Source organism: Carassius auratus, chromosome 19 (assembly GCF_003368295.1).
Source record: "Carassius auratus strain Wakin chromosome 19, ASM336829v1, whole genome shotgun sequence".
Taxonomy (NCBI): domain Eukaryota; kingdom Metazoa; phylum Chordata; class Actinopteri; order Cypriniformes; family Cyprinidae; genus Carassius; species Carassius auratus.
The window spans coordinates 10,792,359-10,811,996 of record NC_039261.1 but is presented as its reverse complement, the minus strand read 5'-3'; the positions used below and the strand labels follow the sequence as shown (position 1 = coordinate 10,811,996).

General features: G+C 37.3%; 1 protein-coding gene across 3 annotated transcripts in view; it reads left to right on the top strand.

Moving 5' to 3' along the window:
- Positions 1–369: 369 nt before the first annotated feature.
- dlgap3 (discs, large (Drosophila) homolog-associated protein 3) overlaps positions 370–19,638 on the top strand; it is a 184,305-nt gene continuing 165,036 nt past the window's right edge. For 2 of the 3 annotated variants that reach the window (XM_026288856.1, XM_026288855.1), the window contains exon 1: positions 372–512. The gene's annotated coding sequence lies outside the window, so the exon portion shown is untranslated. Of the gene's footprint in view, positions 513–19,638 lie in introns of all 3 variants that reach the window. The other variant, XM_026288854.1, reaches the window with a different exon arrangement.

Here is a 19,638-nt window from a genome sequence, read left to right as displayed (position 1 = left end):
GTCTAGTATAGGCTACTTTTCAGTAATAAACTAGCATCCATTTTAGTTAAGTAATTAATGCTTAATATCAATTTGACCCCGACATATACTGTAGGGGGAAAAACAACTAGCAGCAGTGCTCTTTTGTTTCAAAGCACTGGAGATCCGTTGCTTCATGGATCCCGCATCAGTCCTGCTGACATCGTATCCCACACGTTGGTTTTATTTCTTCACTTTAAAAACCTTCCTAAACCACAGTAACAGCAGCATATTCATTCGTTAAGAAGCGGATTCGTTCTTCGGATGTATTTGCATGTAGTCTCGTGTGCGAGCGCATCTCTCTGCCCCTCCTCCCAGTGAGGTGCTGCGGGGACCAATGGAAAGGCGAGGCTGGGACAGAGGGAATCCTGAGCGCTGCTGTCAGGATCTCAAACGGACCGTCCTCACGCGCAACGAACCCTCGGCCCGGAGGAATATTGAATAGCTATTATCAGTACGGGAATGCGAGTCTGACATCCTAACTTAAACGCAAGGTAAGCAGAACGCGGATGCCTCTTTGCGTGGTTTTCTTGAGTCCTTTAAGTTAGAAGCTGGATACAATATGCAAATATCAGTTGGAAGCTGTCACAGTGCGCATGGACTTACCTTTTAAGATTATCCACTCACATCGCAAGCATGTTTTGGATGTTAGGGTTACGGGTTATGCCTCAAAGGATATGTTGATATGATATGATATGATGCTTGTTATATATTTATTATTATTATTATTATTTAAGATGACTACTGGGTCATCTTGAGCACCATGCACTAAATCAACCCATCTGCCTGGCTTCATCTCATGAGACTTTTGTGTGCAGCTGTGATAACTTGACAGCACTTGGAAGTTTTGTCACGGAGCTCTGGAGCCGTTACGGATCTAAGCACTATGGGGGATTATCAGGGACCTCTGAACCTTGGAGCAAATTAAGTTAATGAATGTCCTGAACAGGGATGCGCTAAACAGCATCACACTCATGCTAAAGGTCCGCAGACTGAGTGAGACTGTCAAAGCACATTATATGTGAAGGCTTCTGAACTGTAAGTTAGTGGTTTTGTCATAAAAAAGCTGTATGCATATGTGGATCAAATCATGTGATTCTGTAGGAAGGTATTGATTCAAATTCGTCTTCTCACCCAGTTTGTTGCATGAAAGCTATGGGCCGTGTAAGTGGAGAGTTAATGAACTCATTTGATATAGGATCTGAAAAATGGATGTTAAGGGTGTGTTTTGCAGGGTCTTCAAGGCAAATGCTCACTAAGCATTTAATATTGATTCTTCTCAATGTGACTCACTCTGTTTTCCATATCACAGGTACATCTAGTTTAAATACAAGAGAAGTGGGTCAAAATATGATAAACGTGTCACAAGATCATTAGCATTGATCTGTTGTTTGATGTCTTGATGTTACTGTGCGGTGTAGTTTCTGCAGCTCAAGCAGAGGTGATTGAATAAGTAGGTTAACTAACTGTTCATTGACTCAATTATATTTCGGCCTTATTTAGAAAAATGACACGTGAACTGCTGTGTTTGATTCATTTCGCTCCGCTGGCATAGAGGCTTTTGCTTGGGGGGAAAGAGAAGATATACCTAATTGTTGGGAAGGAAAAAAGGGATCAGAGCTAATTATGCCAAGATAAACGCTTTGGTTATTTATATCCTCCAAATCCGTTTAATTCTCCTCATTGTCAAAAAAGCTTGAGATAATGGAAGCGTATTTATGAGTACACGATTATGTGTTTTATCTAATGTTAAAGTCTGGCGGGTGGGATTTTTTTCGGCGTCACTGAGGTTATGTTGGAATCCTTCTATTTTTCAAGTTACTTGCTAATTAAAGTTCATTCTATTATAGGCAAATTAGAGCAAAAGGGTTTAATTTAGGTTTGAGACTGGTGCGGAGCAAGCAAATGTCTTTGCTGTTGACTTTTCCTCCCTCAACAATAGACCATTGCCTTAACACTTCTGCCCTGCCTATTTATAAAGGAAGCCTTTGGGGACTTACACTGCAGGCTATCTGCCTGTCCATTTATATTTTGACCACCACTGTGAAGTTTGTAGTAGCTAAACAGACAGTCCCTCATGCTCTGAAGGCACAGAACAGTTCCTTCAGCATTTTCACACATATTCATGTAAGACCTCATCTTTACTCAGATTCAGAGAGCAGTTATCCCCTCTGAGATTCCTTCTCTAGCTCCTGATTCCTCTTGATTTATCTTAAGCACAATGCCGTAGCCGTATCCAAACACACTGATTATGAAGATTTTCTGCAATGAAGCACTGGGCCTCAGAGGGAGCTATTCAGAGGTGGCTCTGACTTAAAGGGATAGTGCACTCAGAAATGAACATGCTGTCATTAATTACTCACCCTCATGTTATGCCAAACTTGCAGACCTTCCCAAAGACCTTCATTCATCTTCAGATAACAGATTAGAATATTACTGATGAAATCTGAGAGCTCTCTGACCCTCCATAGACAGAAAGGGTCCAACCACATTCAAGGTCCAGAAATGTACCAAAGAACATTAAAAAAATGTGATGTCAGTAGTTCAGCTGTAATGTTATCAAGCTAAGAGAATAAATTCTGTGTGCAAGAAAAACAACAACAATTTGCTCCTCCGTGTCAAACTTAGCACCATTTTGGAGAATATCAAGATGCATTCGCATGCTTTAATCTGCATGTAAATGGTGCATGCATTGTGATACTCTCCAAAATGGTGCTAAGGTTGACACAAAGGAGAAGAAATGTTGAATAAATCATTATTTTACATTATTATTGCACACAAAAAGTATTATTGTAGCTTCATAAAATTACGATTGAACCACTGATGTCACATGGGCTATTGTGCTGATGTTCTGGGTACGTTTCTTGGCCTTGACAGTAGGAGGTTCAGAAAGCTCTCAGATTTCATCAAAAATATCTTTGGAAAAACATAAGGGTGAGTAATTAATGACAGAAATATTGAGCATCCCATAATAAAAAAGAGGCCATTTTGGATTTTGGGTATCAATAAAGGAGTTTACTGGTATCTGAGTGCTTTATGAGCCAGTCCTGAATATAGAAAGGAACTCATATGTTCAGAGCATTTTCTTTGGCTTATATAATTAGGTTCAGTAAAGAATGATCTACTTCTCAGGAACTATTTTTAGCTGTATGGTTTTTTTTTAGTAAGTATATGGTTCTTTGCAGATTGAAAGTTGTAGTTTATTTAGATCAGCATGTTGGTTTCTGGGTTATTTAAAGCATCAATGTTTCCAGCAGGGATTTTCAAACCTTTTCCTGCTAAGTATTTTAAAGAGACCCACTGACTGAGATATACAGACTTATTATATTATATTATATTATATTATATTATATTATATTATATTATATTATATTATATTATATTATATTATATTATGTATGGTTAGTTACAGTCCTTGGTTCTGATTGGTTAGCAGCAGTGTTTTATTCACGAATCACGATATAACACAGCTTTGACTGCTTCACCCAACAGTTTTGGGTATCACTCACTGTGCACCACCCTTAGCAACATAAACAATCAGTAATATAGGGTCAAAACTGTTCCATGTATATAATGTATTTTAGCGAAATTAAATCTTTTTTAATTTTTAATTTATTTATTGATTTAATGAAGCATGAGTGACCCCTGCTGGTGTTGTGTTGCATCATTCATCTTTGTTTTTGAGACCACGTCCTCCTCCTTCAAAGCCCACTACTGTTTTCGAAATGAGGAGGGAATATTACTGTATTTATTTGTTTCTGTTTCAGGTATGTTTCTGTATTTAAATGTGTCTACACTGTAATGACACTTCTGAATATGTTTTAAACTAAAAGATGGAAAACAGACGTTTTCATATGCTGAGAGATAAGATGTATATGTGTGAGTATATAAATAACGTATGTGATGTTAAAAAATAAATGACACAGCGGATGAGAAGAGTTCCTATTCACTGTTTGTATTTGAGCTCCTTAAGATGAGGCATGCTACAGAACATTCTCTTGACATTTACTGTTTAAATTATTAAATTTGTTTTAATTTAATAGCTTTTATTTGGCAGAATAGAACAGGGATGTCAGGCTGTAGAACAGTTTTGGATCTGTCATTGCCCTTATTTTCAAGTGTGTATGTGAGAGTGTGTTAACATTTGCAGGAAAGGTGCTGCCATTTTGCATGTGTTTGCTTTTCCGTATGATTAAGACTTGCTATTCTGGGTGGTGGAAACGGCTCTGATCAGCTTTGCCAATGACTAAGTGCCATTCATAGACACATGAAGAGTTGACAGGCATTGTTTGAGTGGTAAGTAATTATTATAATCATGCTAGAGGTCTGTTGTAAGGGTCTGTCAGGAAAATACAAAAGAAAATAGTTTTGATTCCTATATGGAAATCCGTAAAAAGAAATTACCAGGACTGTAAACAGAGCTCCCTGGTAAGTTACAAAGAAAGGGGACGATTAGTTGAATGGATAATCCGTAATGGAAAAGATCACGTACAACAGTCAAAATATTATCTAACATTTTGATGGTCTTCATAACTTATTTGTCTATTCCAAAAAAGGAAAAGCGAAACACACATGAGCCGCTAGAGGAAAAAATGATGTAATATGTGGAAATATCTGATTTAAAGTAAGCATCAAACGAGTCCAATGTATCAGGGCACATCAATACATGGCTGGAAGCTTAAAGATGGGGTTTATAATTAGTACAAATGTATCTGCACGGAGAAAACAAATTACATTTTTGCCTATTCGTTTTGATATTCTCTGTGATCTGGTTCTACATTGGCCCTTTTCACCCCTCCGATCCATCCCAGCCATGAAGCGGACACTTGTGAGCAAAACTAGCAGGCTATTGCTGGGCTAACTGAGTACTGCAGTGCTCCTGAAGCACAGTGCAGAGAAACGGGCACATCAGAGGAAGACTGAAGAGCAAAGTGAATGGAGAACGAGTGCAGAGAGCATAGAAGGGTGGGGCATATAGAACACGAGTGAAACATGGCTGTGCGTGATTGTTGTTGCTGTTGCACAAGCTTTGCATACTCTAAACATATTATCACATTTGCATTCACTGAATTATGGAGATTGAGAGTGACTGTGTGCATTTGTGTGCATGCATTTGTGGGGTTTTATACATCTTTTCTCTGTTCGCTGCAAATGGTCTGGCTTTTATAAATGGTTTTAATCATGGATCAATAGACTTGTGAGATGATATGCTCATCATTCTAATTATGTTGTTATTATGAGATCTGCCCTGCACTCGTGGTCTGAACCCTTTTTCACCTGCATATGAGACTGTAGCTCAGAAATATGATTATAACTGTCCCAAAGGGCTCTCTGGCGTCTGTTTAATATACGGTGGGGTTCAGACGTCTGAAACCAGAGTGAAGATGCTTTTTATTAATTTCGAATTTAATTAATTACAAATGATTTACATAATAAAGCAACAAAACTAAAAGCTATATGTATAATTTTTTTGTCCTAACCAAACATGAAAAGTGACAGGATAATCGGTTGATTTCCAGTTTTATGTTTGTGAAGGACTATGCTGGCTCTCATTGTTTACATGTAGGTACTGGTACGTAACATTTGCAGTAAAATCAAATTACTTTCATGCGATAAAACATCCCTCCTGCGTTTGCAAATCAATCCGAATGATCAATATGATGCGGTTAATGGGAAGACTAATAAAAGTAAGTAAACAACTCATTTAGACATAATCACATTGTTATGTTGAAATAAGACTTGAAATTAGAGATGTTCCGATACCCTTTTTCTCTTCCCGATACCGATTCCGATACCTGGGCTCAGGGTATCGGCCGATACCGAGTACTGATCCGATACCTGGGTGTATATCTGTATATACAGCTGTATATACTACTAGCCCTGTGTAAATTGCTAGAATTTTTTTATGGTGTGCTTCAGACAGATCCCTCAATAAAACATGAACAAATACATGGTGAACTACTGTATTTATTACAGTATTTTTATTATCTAACATGAATTTGACAGTATTATTTATTTTCTTATGCAAAAAAGAACTTCAAATGCAGCCAAAAATCTAACACCGCAAACTAAAAAAGGTATTTAAGTTTTACAATATAACTGTATAAAAAAACTGCAACAAATAAGTCTAGGAATATAAAAAAAGATCTATTAATCAGATAATCTCTAACAAGTTAAAAACAAGTAAAAAACAAGCAACCATCTAGGCATAATTATTATTATTATAGAGATGTATTATTATTACTGTAGGCTACAACAGTAGCTTTATATATTGTCAATTTACTCATGTAAACCAAACATGTATTTTAATGGGCTGCCATGAAGATCTTTGAGTGTCTGTGTTTATGATATGACAGTATTCTCAAATGAAACGGTAAATTCTCATGAAGTGACGGTTTATGCGTTCGTGTCCTCATGACACACAGCAGAGACTACAAAACAGCGAGCTCTCGCGCATCTGTGCCAGTCACCCACAGAGATGTAGATTTTGCGGGAGTAATATTTAAATAGTATTTTGCAGTTTAATATTCACAGACACTAGTATATATTCGGCTACTGTCTGGAGCCCTGCGTTTTGACTTACACGGAAGCAACTGAACGCAGTTGCCGGTACTGAATATACTCGAGAGTCTGTAACTACCGGTACTACAGAGACATACTGCTAACCACTGATCTATAATATAGTAGCGGCTTCACTGTCTTTTGGCAGTTTAGAATGTGATGAGTGATCCAGTCATATATAGATAAGGGCTGCTAACGCGTTTTCATTTCTTCTTCGCTGCTCTAAACAGGGGTTGCTTGTGGCAACACAGCACAACTTCCTGTGTTTTCAATGCATTTTGAGCAGCGAAGAAGAACCGTGCAGCGGTTAGGCAAAGCTTGCGGTCATAACTAGGTCTTTTTTAAGAAAATGGTATCGGATCGGTATATGGGTTCATGTACTCGCCGATGCCGATGCCAGAATTTGTTGTGGTATCGGAGATATTTCCGATACTAGTATCGGAATCGGAACAACTCTACTTGAAATGGCATGAAAACATTACATGTAGGAGTTTTAAGTGAGTAATCAGCTTGGTGTAATTTAAAGTATATCTATATTTACTGAGCTTTGGTGACTGATAAACCGAAAAATTCGAAAATAGATTAAAAGTGAACCATTAAAAAGCAGAGCTGAACATACGTTCACAGATATGTTGTTTAAATTGTACTGCTTTGAGTTATTATTTTGGAATACATGTACAATGCTTAAAAACACTAAATTGATGCTATTTATATTGGCTTTAATAAACAGAATATTGATTACATTGTAAAAATATATATTTGTATGATAGTGTATGTAATGTTTAACCAGGAAAATGTAACTGGGGCATGAATTACATTTGATAAAAAATAAAATAAAATAAAAAATCATTTCAGAACACCCCCCCACACACACACACACACATTTAAAATTAGACATTCTCACATTTATATTAAATAAGGATTTTTAAGCATCTGTATGTCTGTAAATATGTTTATACCTAAATGATTTACATCTAAGGTGCAGTCAATACATCATTACTGTAAATTTTAGTACATTTTGCATTGTGTCTCTGAACATGTAAATAAATATAAATGAGGTAGAACTACAGAACTGAATAATGAAGACATCAAATTGGCTGGGTAGCCCTACCCGCAGTTAATTCTCATTAGTTCAAAATTCTGCTCTGCATAACTATATATTGAACTTCAAATTTGATGTGATTTTGTTGCATTTTTTATTTTATTTTTGTATGAAAAGATGTAGTGTGTCAATTCAATATAATGTCAGATTTTTCAACCCCAATGTAGCTTACAGTGATTCATTTTCTCAAGCTTGTGGTATAAAGGTTTTATGGAGGTTCTTCCTCAGCAGTTTACAAGGATGATTGGAAAGATCAAAGAAAGAAGGGGAAGAGGAAACAAAGGGAAGTAAGCAGGAGATGAAACATAAGAGCGGGTTGGAAAAAGATGGATTGAGAAGGAGAATGATTGCCTCATTGACTCAGAATGAAGGGATGACATGTTGAAGTAGATGAATGAATGATTGAGGAGAGCAGGGAGAGAGGGCACAATGAGAGATGGAGAAAAATCATAGAAAGGAGTAGACCCAAGATGGTCCTGCTGCAGTCTCACTCAACATTTAATTTCCTGTCTTTTCCCTTGGCCTCCCTCCCTGTTTTCTAACCAGGCCATGACAGCACCGCATGCAGGCTTTGGGATGAGTTTGCACTGGGATTTAAATAGATAATGGCAGCCTAACGGTTGTTGGCTGATGAATTATTCACTGGAACCTCAAGACATTATTGTACGGCATCACTGGTGACTCTCAGGTTTGCAATATTGATGTCATGGAAGATTCCTCCATTTTGGTTTATGCAACAGCCGTGCTATGAAAATGGAGCTAGTTGGTTTCCATGTCTTTGTCTTCTGAGTTGGTTCTTCAGGTGAAGAGATGTGCTGTAAATAAAGTTTATCTTTTTGTAGTTAAAGTGAAGTGATATTCAGCAAAGTATGGTGACACATACTCAGAATTCATACTCTGCATTTAACCCATCCAAAGTGCACACACACACACACACACAGTGAACCCACACCCAGAGCAGTGGGCAGCCATTTTATGCTGCGGCGCCCCCAATTACGAAAGGAAAATATATTTACCAATATATTTCTTAAAATATATTGTGATATATTGTAATATATTATTTCCCCTTTTTATTTTCTAATATTTTATATATTTGAATACATTTAATAATATATTGATGATACATATATAATATAATATATTGCTAAATATACAAATGATTGCCGCTTTTAACATATTGCAATATATTGGAAAAAAAATAAATATATATAAGAATATATTTTCCAATATACTGCAATATATTTTTGTTTCATAAGGGCCAGGGTTCAGTGCCTTGCTCAAGGGCACCTCAGTTGTGGTATTGCCGGCCCGAGACTTGACCCCACAACTTTAGGGTTAAGTTTCAAACTCTCTAATCATTAGGCCACGACTTCCCCATGAAAACATTTTCTTCCCCAATATTTTTTTCTTAGTTGCCGTAAGCATGCTGTGTCTCATACACCTATGAGATCTCCTTGGTAATTAATACTGCCAGTTACTGATAGCCTCATGGAGATATGGAGACAAGGTTTAAAACAGCCACTAGGCTATTTAGTAAGTGGGACTGCAATACAGGCTCGTGGAAAGAGGCAGTGGATTATTTGATCTCCTATGTATTTCAATAACACTTTCAAGCACACTGAGACTAGCTGTCACTTTGTTTTACTTCACTGATTGTTTCTAAGTGTAGGCTTATTGTTTGAAAGTCAATTCCTGTAAAGGAAAAGTCGAGCTGCAAAATGTTATTAAATATTTCAATGTTAGGGTATAGTATTTATCAATATTTTGAAATATTTTTTTTTTATACAGTATGTGTTTAGATGAGTTAAAGTGCCCCTATAATGGGTAATGTAGGGTTCATATTTTGGTTTTGGGAGTCCCCAACAACAGGTTGACATGCACACAAGGTCAAACAATTTACTCAACTATTAATCTTTCCAAAACCCTCTTTTGCGTGATGCTAATCTGTGGTGATTGGTCCAATTGGTTTCATTTCCATTTCATCATGCCTGAAATACCTGATAAAGCAGCATTTGTGAGCTCAGTGCTGCTTTGTGTACAGCATTAACGGGGAAAAATTTTGCCCATAGATGTAACATATCTATGTTTTTACTGCTCCAAAACTGGCACCTAGTGGTAAATAATTAATTTGCATTTTCATTCAGACCAATTCGAATTGACCAACAAGTTGGCGGGCAATTTACTAATGTTTCATGTCGACTTCAACATGAAACGGCTTGGGATTTGTTTAAAAAATGACTCGTTTCAGAGTACGATTCAGAGTCGACTCTTTCTTTTAAGAGACGATAACATTATACACAGTGCACTTTCAGATTTAAAACTTTGCAGGGTGATTTCATTCACTTAGAGCTGTATTGCACACTGCATTATAGGTAATTTTCAAAAATCCACAATAGGGGCATTTTAAAGTAATGGGAAATAACAATTAAACAAAATGTATAGTGCACCAATAATACATATTCACTATACAATACATTGTTCAGTTTGTTTGTACATTTCTTTTGCTGGTAGACCAAAACAACATTCTGTTGTTCTCCATGTTGCACTGCTGTTGGATTATCCGACAGTTCCTTCCGACAGGCTTGTCATGGAGGGGGTGCAAGATGTTGTCCATGATGTTCAAATTAATTCGGACATCATTCTGCACTCGCCCACCACCTCAAGTGGGTCTAGGACCATCCTAATGACATAGGCTGCCTGTCTAGTTGGTTCAGCATGTTGTCTTCTCAGGCTCTGATTACACACACCTTTTATTTAAGGGTATTAAATCAATATTTTTTATATTAGTTTTAGTCTTACTAATAACCTGTTGTAAATGTGTTCCAGTATTTTCCATTGTTTTCATAAAAACAGTTCTGGAAAATTCCCTGCTTTGCTTATGCTAATTGACTCTTTTAATGGGCCGGCGACGATGCGTTTCCACATTTATAAAACGGTTAGTTCACTTTCAGAATAATAATAAAAAGATCCTGATTATTTGCTCACCTCTATGTCATCCTAGACGATAGATACTTTAATGATACCTGAGGGGAAATTCAGGTATCCAATAGCAACATTATAACAGACAACAAAGCATGCATAAAAAAGTATAAACATAGAATACAAAATAAACAAAGAAAAAAAAAAAGAGAACGTACAGAATAAACATAAGTGCATGAATGGAAATACTAGCATTAGATGCTGGGTACCAGTATCGAATATGCACATATACCCAGGTGTTTACGATGTGCAAATATGTAATACAATACACTATAAAGATAGTAAGAGTCAAAATATGAGTATTTAAAATGTATAAAAATGTAATCAAAATACTTTACAGATTATTTAAGTCCATTACAAAGATAAAAGTATATAGAAGGCATGGGACATAAAATATGCAGTGCTCACAAAGTCTGTGTCTATCAATCTAGAAAGTCCATTAGCAACAGTCCAGTTGAAGTCCTGCTCAAAGGGAAGGGAGTTGAAGAGCCGTATAACCTGAGGGACAAACTACTTCCTACAAACTACAAACTACAAACTAAAAAAAAAAATGTATATACGTTTTAACCACAAATGCTTATATTGAACTAGCCCTGCAACTTACACATTAGGTAATGATGTTGGAAATGTCTGGAAATGTATATATATAATTATTATTATTATTATTATTTTTTTTTTAAATGACCAATGATTTCACTAGATAAGCCACTTATTATTTGGCTGGGATTGTATAGAGACCTTTGAAACTGCACTAAAACTGCAGTTTGAACCTTGGACCTGCAGTTTGGACCTATTTATATAACTATAGTTAATAGTGAGAATTGTTCCCTAAACGTATTAATTCGATTCAACACTACAGACCTTTACCCAACTAGTCTCTGTAGCATGATACAAACCTTTAGAGCACCTTTAGGTGGTTCAGATTTTAGATTTCATTGTTCCTGAAATTTAAAAAATAAAAAAACATTTATTATTTTTTATTACATTTTATTAAAAGTAAATTTTTGTTTGCTTATGCTTTTGAATTTGCAATCTCCACCCTGAATTAAGCATTAATTTTTAAATTTTTAAATTTAATTAATTTATTTTTTTATTTTATTTTTTAGACTCAGAGACTAAGGGGAAAGGACTATGAAGCTCTGAAGGCAGAAATGAAATGTCACCACATTTATCCAGAACAGCCAACAAGACTTTCCTTTTCAGCAACCTGTCAGGGATGTGATTTTTCACAATTTACTCCTTCTTCAGACACTTTAGCTGCCAGGCAGCTTAACAGACAAAGCTGGGGATAGTTTTCACTTTTTTCCCCTCGATATTGTAGTTGTCAAGATGTTGAACCTACCATTAAACCAGAGAGATAAATGGATTCAGATAGCATCCATTCTTTCTACTTCAAAGTAAAGTTTAGTATAGGGCTCAACTCTACCAATGTGTCTTGTCTTTGGCTTGATTTGCTTGGTTGAGCAACACTTACGCAACCCTCTCATTTACAAGAAAGTAGAAGTGAAGTGGCATACAGCCAAATATGGTGACCCATACTCAGAATTCATGCTCTGCATTTAACCCATCCAAAGTGCAGACACACATTGAACACACTCAACCGTGAACACACACCTGGAGCAGTGGGAAGCCATTCATGCTGCGGCGCCCAGGGAGCAGGTCAGGGTTCGGTGCCTTGCTAAAGGGCACCTCAGTCATAGTATTGCCAGCCCGAGACTCAAACCCACAACCTTAGCGTTAAGAGTTAAACTTGCTAACCACTAGGCCAAATTTTTCCCACGTAGTGTGCAGCAATACCACCTACAGTAATAGTGCCACTAAGACAGATCTATACCATAACCGAGATTACTGTATGTTTATTACCTCCAACCTCGGAACTGAGGTCATATTAAAAGACACCCCTATTAGTAACAGGCACCCCCAGGTGTATGGTCTGAAAACACAATAACCTGAAAACCCTCATGACCTTCTCCCCAGGGCGAGGGGCCTGTCAATCCCAATATGGGTTACGACCACTCTGTTTACCAGCCAGCTGATTGAAGCTGAGGTCCTACATGAATAGCCAATGATGGAACTAATGGGACCTCACCTTCAGGAAGGTTGCACACAGAAGCTAATTCAACCTGTCAAGAGGGCAAATAAGGAAGATAAGGTGTGTGCTCTGGAAACAGAAAGAGAGGGAAAAGTTTGCCAGTTCGTTGCCCATTTTGAATTGGTAAAAAGAACAAGATTCATTAAGCCTGTCCAACAACTCAAAGCTGTTTTCATAGTTCAGACGGAGAACCAAACGCTGATAGAAGGTTTGCTTTGCTTTTCTATCTGTGCCTGCCAGACTTAAGAAAAGGCCCCTGGGGCTACTTTCTTGTTGTTTTGTGAGCTGTTGGGCTTTTCTGTCAGACAGTTGAGAGTGAGAGTGATGAGAGGGGTATTAGGAGTGTGTGTGTTTGATTGCCGTTTGATTAGGATAGATGCTGAGTCACAGTGGGCAAGCTTTCACCGGGGTGGTCGTTCTGCGACTGATCACCAGAAAGTAGCGCAGTTTATGATTTCAAGTGAGCTAACTGGAATAGTTATGATGAGCACTCAGTTGTGATCATCTCCCCATCTTACAATCACACACATTTTTCCTCACAGTCAAACACTACACATGATTGCAAGGAATACGCATCCTTCACATTTGTGACGTCCTCTGGAGGGTATTTCTCCAGGCCGAAACATCCGTCGCTGTTGTTGTTCCAAATAAATGCTTTAGACACTGAAGAACACTGTTACTGTCACTTGTCAGGTTTATTCATTTTCCCCATCCACTCACACATACTTACGGTTGTCTGTTTCTGCCTCAGGTAATTGAGATAAAGTTTAAGAGAAAATCACAGGTACAAAGCCACAAATTGTGAGAAACAGATGCAGTTGGGAGAAACAAAGTCACAGTAATAAAGAACAAAGTTGCATTTAGTCACATTGTGAGATATAGTCGCAATGTTATATGTTTTTTTTTTACTCTGAGGTAGAAAAAGGCATTAATACACACGCTTTATCTCGAAAATACCTTACTGTCTACTTCCTTACTCTGTCGTTTTGAAAGAAACACTGCTTTTGTTAGGGACAAACTGTACTTAAATGAGTTCAAAGTTATATAACAGTAGCTATACATGTACATAAGATTTTGGTTTTAGGAAACCCTTCAAATGTTGAGGTTTAAAATTCAAGATCTGACTTGAAGTAGTGCTTACATCACATTCACTTCATGAGAGCAGCCACTTTATTTTTCATTTATATTTTCAAAGAGGCTAAGGCAGGTTAAGTGATGTGTTTAAGGGAGCAGCAGTTACACCTGCATATCTAGGTCAGAAGTCTGCTGCCATGACCTCCCTGTATATCTCGCAGAAAAGCTTTTACAGTCCTTTTAAGAGCAAATACAAAAAAGAAAAGAAAAAAAATATGAGAGTTTGTTTCATCAGAAACTGCAGGGGTGAGTACCAAATGAAAACCCTGGACATGATAGCAGTGCATTTTGTCTGAGGAGACGAGAGCAAACATACAAACAAATCAGCATATTAGAAGGATTTCTTAAGAATCATCTGACACTGAAGACTGGAGTAATGATGCTGAAAATTCTGATTTGCATCAGAGGAATAAATACAATTTTAACATTTTCTGTTCATCTGCTTACCCCCAGGGCATCCAATATGTTGGCGACTTTGTTTCTTCAGTAGAACACTGAGATTTTTAACACAAACTGTTGTAGTCTGTCAGTCTTATAATTTATGTGAATGGGAATCACAGCTAAAACATACAATAAATAAAAAATAAAAATAAAAAATACACAAACAAAACCAAATTAAACCCTGCGGCTCGTGATGATACATAGATGTGTAAAGACATAAAATGATTGGTCTGTGCAATAAACTGAACAGTATTTATATCATTCTTACCTCTGATTCACTCAATGTCCAAACTGTAAGAACTCTCCTGAGTGCCTCCTCCTGAGCGTCTTCCTCTTCTTCTTGCTTTATGGCAGAGCACAGTCTTATAAGTGCATTACTGCCACCTATCTCTTAGAACTCGGTCAGGAGGGAGCACTCAGGAGAGTTCTAACAATTTGGACATTACATGAATCAGAGATGAAAATCTATATATATACATATATATACTGATCAGTTTCTTGCACAGACTGATTGTTTTATGTCTTTACACATCAATGTATCGTCACGAGCCGCAGGGTTTAATTTGGTTTTGTTTGTGTATGTTTTTTTTTATTTATTTATTGTATGTTTTAGCCATGATTCCAATTCACATCCATTACAAGACTGACAGACTGCAACTGTTTGTGTTAAAATCTCAGTTTGGGTTCTACTGAAGAAACAAAGTCACCTTCATCTTGCATGCCCTAGGGGTAAGCAGATAAACATCAAATTCTCATTTTTGGGTGAACTATCTCTTTAACCCTCTGAGGTCTAATAGTATTTTGAGGGCCTGGAGAAGTTTTGTCATGCCCTGACATTTGAGCTTTTTTCAGTTTCTTATAAACACCTAAATGGCTTAAGTCTAATCTCACTGTAATCAGCACACACTGGGCTATAATAATATGTGAGCAGCATGTATGTACATGATTGTGTTTTTGAGAAAAAAAAATGTTATGTGTGGTTAGTGAAAAACAAAAAATGTGAAATCACTTGAATAAGACAATAAAACACATAAAGAACATTGGTTCCCCAAATTTTTGAGAACTGGTGCTTGTAGCCTAGAATTTTTCTTTCTAAATTATGTGAAAATCATCTTGTTTACTCACTCACAGAAAACAACATATTGATTTACATTTTCTAAGACACTTTTTGTTGGTAAAAGTCATATGCGAGTAGGCGACAACTATCATGAACATCATTGTGATTTACACCTGAGAAGACAAAGTCCTGCATAATGAGCTGCATAATGAGCCTTTCAGCTAGCTGTGTGTCTGAGAGGGAAGAGTTACAAGAAAGAATGTGCTCCAATACTGAAGGACAGTGGCATTCTGTGGACTTGAAAGGAGCAGACAATGTAAATTCATATTTCAGTTCCATATGATTTACATGTGGTCCTAGTTAAAGATAAGTATCATATATTAAGGAAGCAATACCACAAGAGTCAACAACAATTATGGCTTCCTCCCAGCAGTGGTGCTCTGCAGGTACACACTGCTTCTAGGGGAGTGACTCCATGCGACACGGCTAGACGCTGGGCAAGTGGAGCAGAGTTGTTTTGAGAAGGCAGAGTTCGCTTTGGAGCAGATCAAAGCCGGCAAACTGGCAGGCACCAGGCAGCAACCAACCCCTCCTTTTCCCAGGCTCCTCTGTGACTGTGAATTACATTGACTAGCTGTATCACCCGGGGCATCGGGGCTCAGTGCATTAGCTGTAGTGCACAAGCAGGATCCCTGCCCCCGTGACTCGGCCTAATGGAATATTTTTCCATGCATGCACGCGTAAACCTACGCCAGCTTCGAGCACTGAACACGCTTATACACACAAAAACTTGAATGTCCTCTTACTGCCTCACTTGATTTTTTTCTTAACTAGGGGTGTAAAATATATTGCTGCAGTTGATCTAACAGTGAAACTGTGAAATAAATCAATTGATTATACAATTTTAATGATCAGTCACATTTATTACAGTTATAGCATACACAAATGAAATGATGCATTAATGTATTATGAAAAATACTTTATTGTATTACTTAAAAAAAATGATATTGTTAATTGTTTTTATATATTTATATATATATACACACACAAACCCGATTCCAACCAAGTTGGGACACTGTACAAATTGTGAGTAAAAAACAAAAAAGGAATGGAATAATTTACAAATCTCATAAACTTATATTTTATTCACAATAAAATATAGATAACATATCAAATGTTGAAAGTGTGACATTATGAAATGTCATGCCAAATATTTTGGATTTCATGAGAGCTACACATTCCAAAAAAGTTGGGACAGGTAACAATAAGAGCCCGGAAAAGTTAAATGTACATATAAGGAACAGCTGGAGGACCAATTTGAAACTTATTAGGGTTAATTGGCAACATGATTGGGTATAAAAAGAGCCTCTCAGAGTGGCAGTGTCTCAAAGAAGTAGGCAGAGGATCACCAATTCCCTCAATGCTGTGGCAAAAAAATAGTGGAGCAATATCAGAAAGGAGTTTCTCAGAGAAAAATTGACAAGAGTTTGAAGATATCATCATCTACAGTGCATAATATCATCGAAAGATTCAGAGAATCTAGAACAATCTCTGTGCTTAGGGGTCAAGGCCGGAAAGCCTTACTGGATGCCCGTGATCTTCAGGCCTTTAGATGGCACTGCATCACATACAAGAATGCTACTGTAATGGAAATCACAACATGGTCTCAGGAATACTTCCAGAAAACATTGTCGGTGAACACAATCCACCGTGCCATTCACCGTTGCCGGCTAAAACACTATAGGTCAAAAAAGAAGCAATATCTAAACATGATCCAGAAGTGCAGGCATTTTCTCTGGACCAAGGCTCATTTAATATGGACAGTGGCAAAGTGGAAAACTGTTCTGTGGTCAGACGAATCAAAATTTGAAGTTCTTTTTGGAAAACTGGGATGCCATGTCATGTCCGGACTAAAGAGAACAAGGACAACCCAAGTTGTTATCAGCGCTCCGTTCAGAAGCCTGCATCTTTGATGGAAAGGGGTTGCATGAGTGCGTGTGGCATGGGCAGCTTACACATCTGGAAAGGCACCATCAATGCTGAAAGGTATATCCAAGTTCTAGAACAACATATGCTCCCATCCAGACGTCGTCTCTTTCAGGCAAGACCTTGCAATTTTCACCATGACAGTGCCAGACCACATACTGCATCAATAACAACATCATGGCTGCGTAGAAGAAGGATCCGGGTACTGAAATGGCCAGCCTGCAGTTCAGATCTTTCACCCATAGAAAACATTTGGCGCATCATTAAGAGGAAGATGCGACAAAGAAGACCTAAGACAGTTGAGCAACTAGAAGCCAGTATTAGACAAGAATGGCACAACATTCCTATTCCTTAATTTGAGCAACTTGTCTCCTCAGTCCCCAGACGTTTGCAGACTGTTAAAATGATACATTTTTCTCAGTTTAAACATAAAAAAAATGCTCCTATATTTTGGGGTTCGTGTCATGTTGTAAAAATAAAAATGTAACTCAAAGTAAATACAGTCTCAAAATAATCTAATCAACTTGAACCAAATCATCAGCACATTTCAGACTTCATTATGCATCAGGTAACTATGAAAAAAGGGGGGGGGGGAAGAGAGAGAGAGAAAATTAAAAAAAAGAAAATCGGATTAGCACAACAAATTTATGTTGCTATTTCTCACATACAGTACACGTTTCCATGGAAGCCCCCCCCCCCCCCCCATACAGCATACACATTAACATGTTATTAATTCTGAACATTAACTTAATTAATAGTCATTATTGCACATAAGTAGTCTCAACACAGATCACTAGCCTATTTATAATTATATGCTCATTATATGCTTCTGTTTCATCCGTTTTACTTTTAATCATTCTGTTTGGACCAATGAATCGCAACATAACCAGATTCGCTTCACTCTTGTGCACGTCTGTGATATCATAAATTATGCTTGTGTTTTGTAAAACGGCTAATGAAAGGCACCATTTAAATAAAACTATATATATATATATATATATATATATATATATATATATATATATATATATCATTGCATTGGACATTCATTAAAAAGAAGGATTTAAATCCCTTCAGCCATCCTCCTGATCTCTGTGCTTGCATACTGATGGCAGCAGCAGGAGTGAGGGGCTTATGGGTGTCAGTCTGTAATACTGAAGCCTTACTGCTGAAGTGTGACGGAATATGTGAGCAGCACAGGTAAAGAGAGGCTGCCTTTAGCTGTCTTTCCCTTCTGCCTCCTTCCTACTGTACACAGATTTGTGGCTGACTGGTGCTGCTATGGCTCAAATCCATTAGTGGTTGGGTTACCTCAAAGTCCTCTTGCAGGTACAATGTAAACAATTTAGTATAAATGTATATTCCTGGCTGTTTTGACATAAATGTATTTTTGTTTTTCGCTTTCTGCATTTTTACCTCTGGCTTCTGTACTTACTCTTGTAACCCAGTATTGTTGTGCTGCTAATATTGTTGACTCCTGAATGATATATTGCTTGGAAAGTTCCTCATTTGGAAGTCGCTTTGGATAAAATATTTTATATATTTACAGATTAACTGTAATAGTGTGCTGTGGTGCTGCTTTGTCTCTAAGCATACATTGTCGTATTAAAAAATTCTGGATTTAGTGTAGTATGTTGTTTTTTTTTTATCTTGGGTAGTTTTACAATGTACATTTCTAAGCATACTGTACTTGATAAGAGTATGATTTTGGTATTTCAGGAACATGGTGCTTCTTGTTCTGCGGAGTACCAGAAAATGTGTTAACATACTGTAAAGTGTTTGTCTAGGAAGAAAAAGAATGGGCATCTACAGTATATTGCATTTTGCTTTGAGAGATTGTTTGCAGCAAGTGTAGAAAGCTTACTGCTCGATCAAGCACTTTAATCTTGAAAACAAAGGAAAAACACTACATATTGATTTGGCTCTGAGACACTGTCAAAAATCAAAACATGAAATGAAAATGTGCACAGAAATGTCCATGGTAAAATCCAATACTATTGTATTTGCATACACTGTTACTAAGTTACGGATATTCTGAATAAGGGACTAAAACATTTTGTATTTCAGTGATGTTGTCTGTGTTTCACAGATGAAGGTGGTAGGCATTTGCCCTTCTTGATAATAAGGGCATGAAACGATTCTATTCACCCTCTTGCTTTTTCCTCGCTGCCATGTTAATGTTTTATCCTAATCCATCATAACCCCATTCTAGTGAAACACAGAGGACTCTCTCTCTCCTTCTCTCTCTCTCTCTCTCTCTCTCCTTCT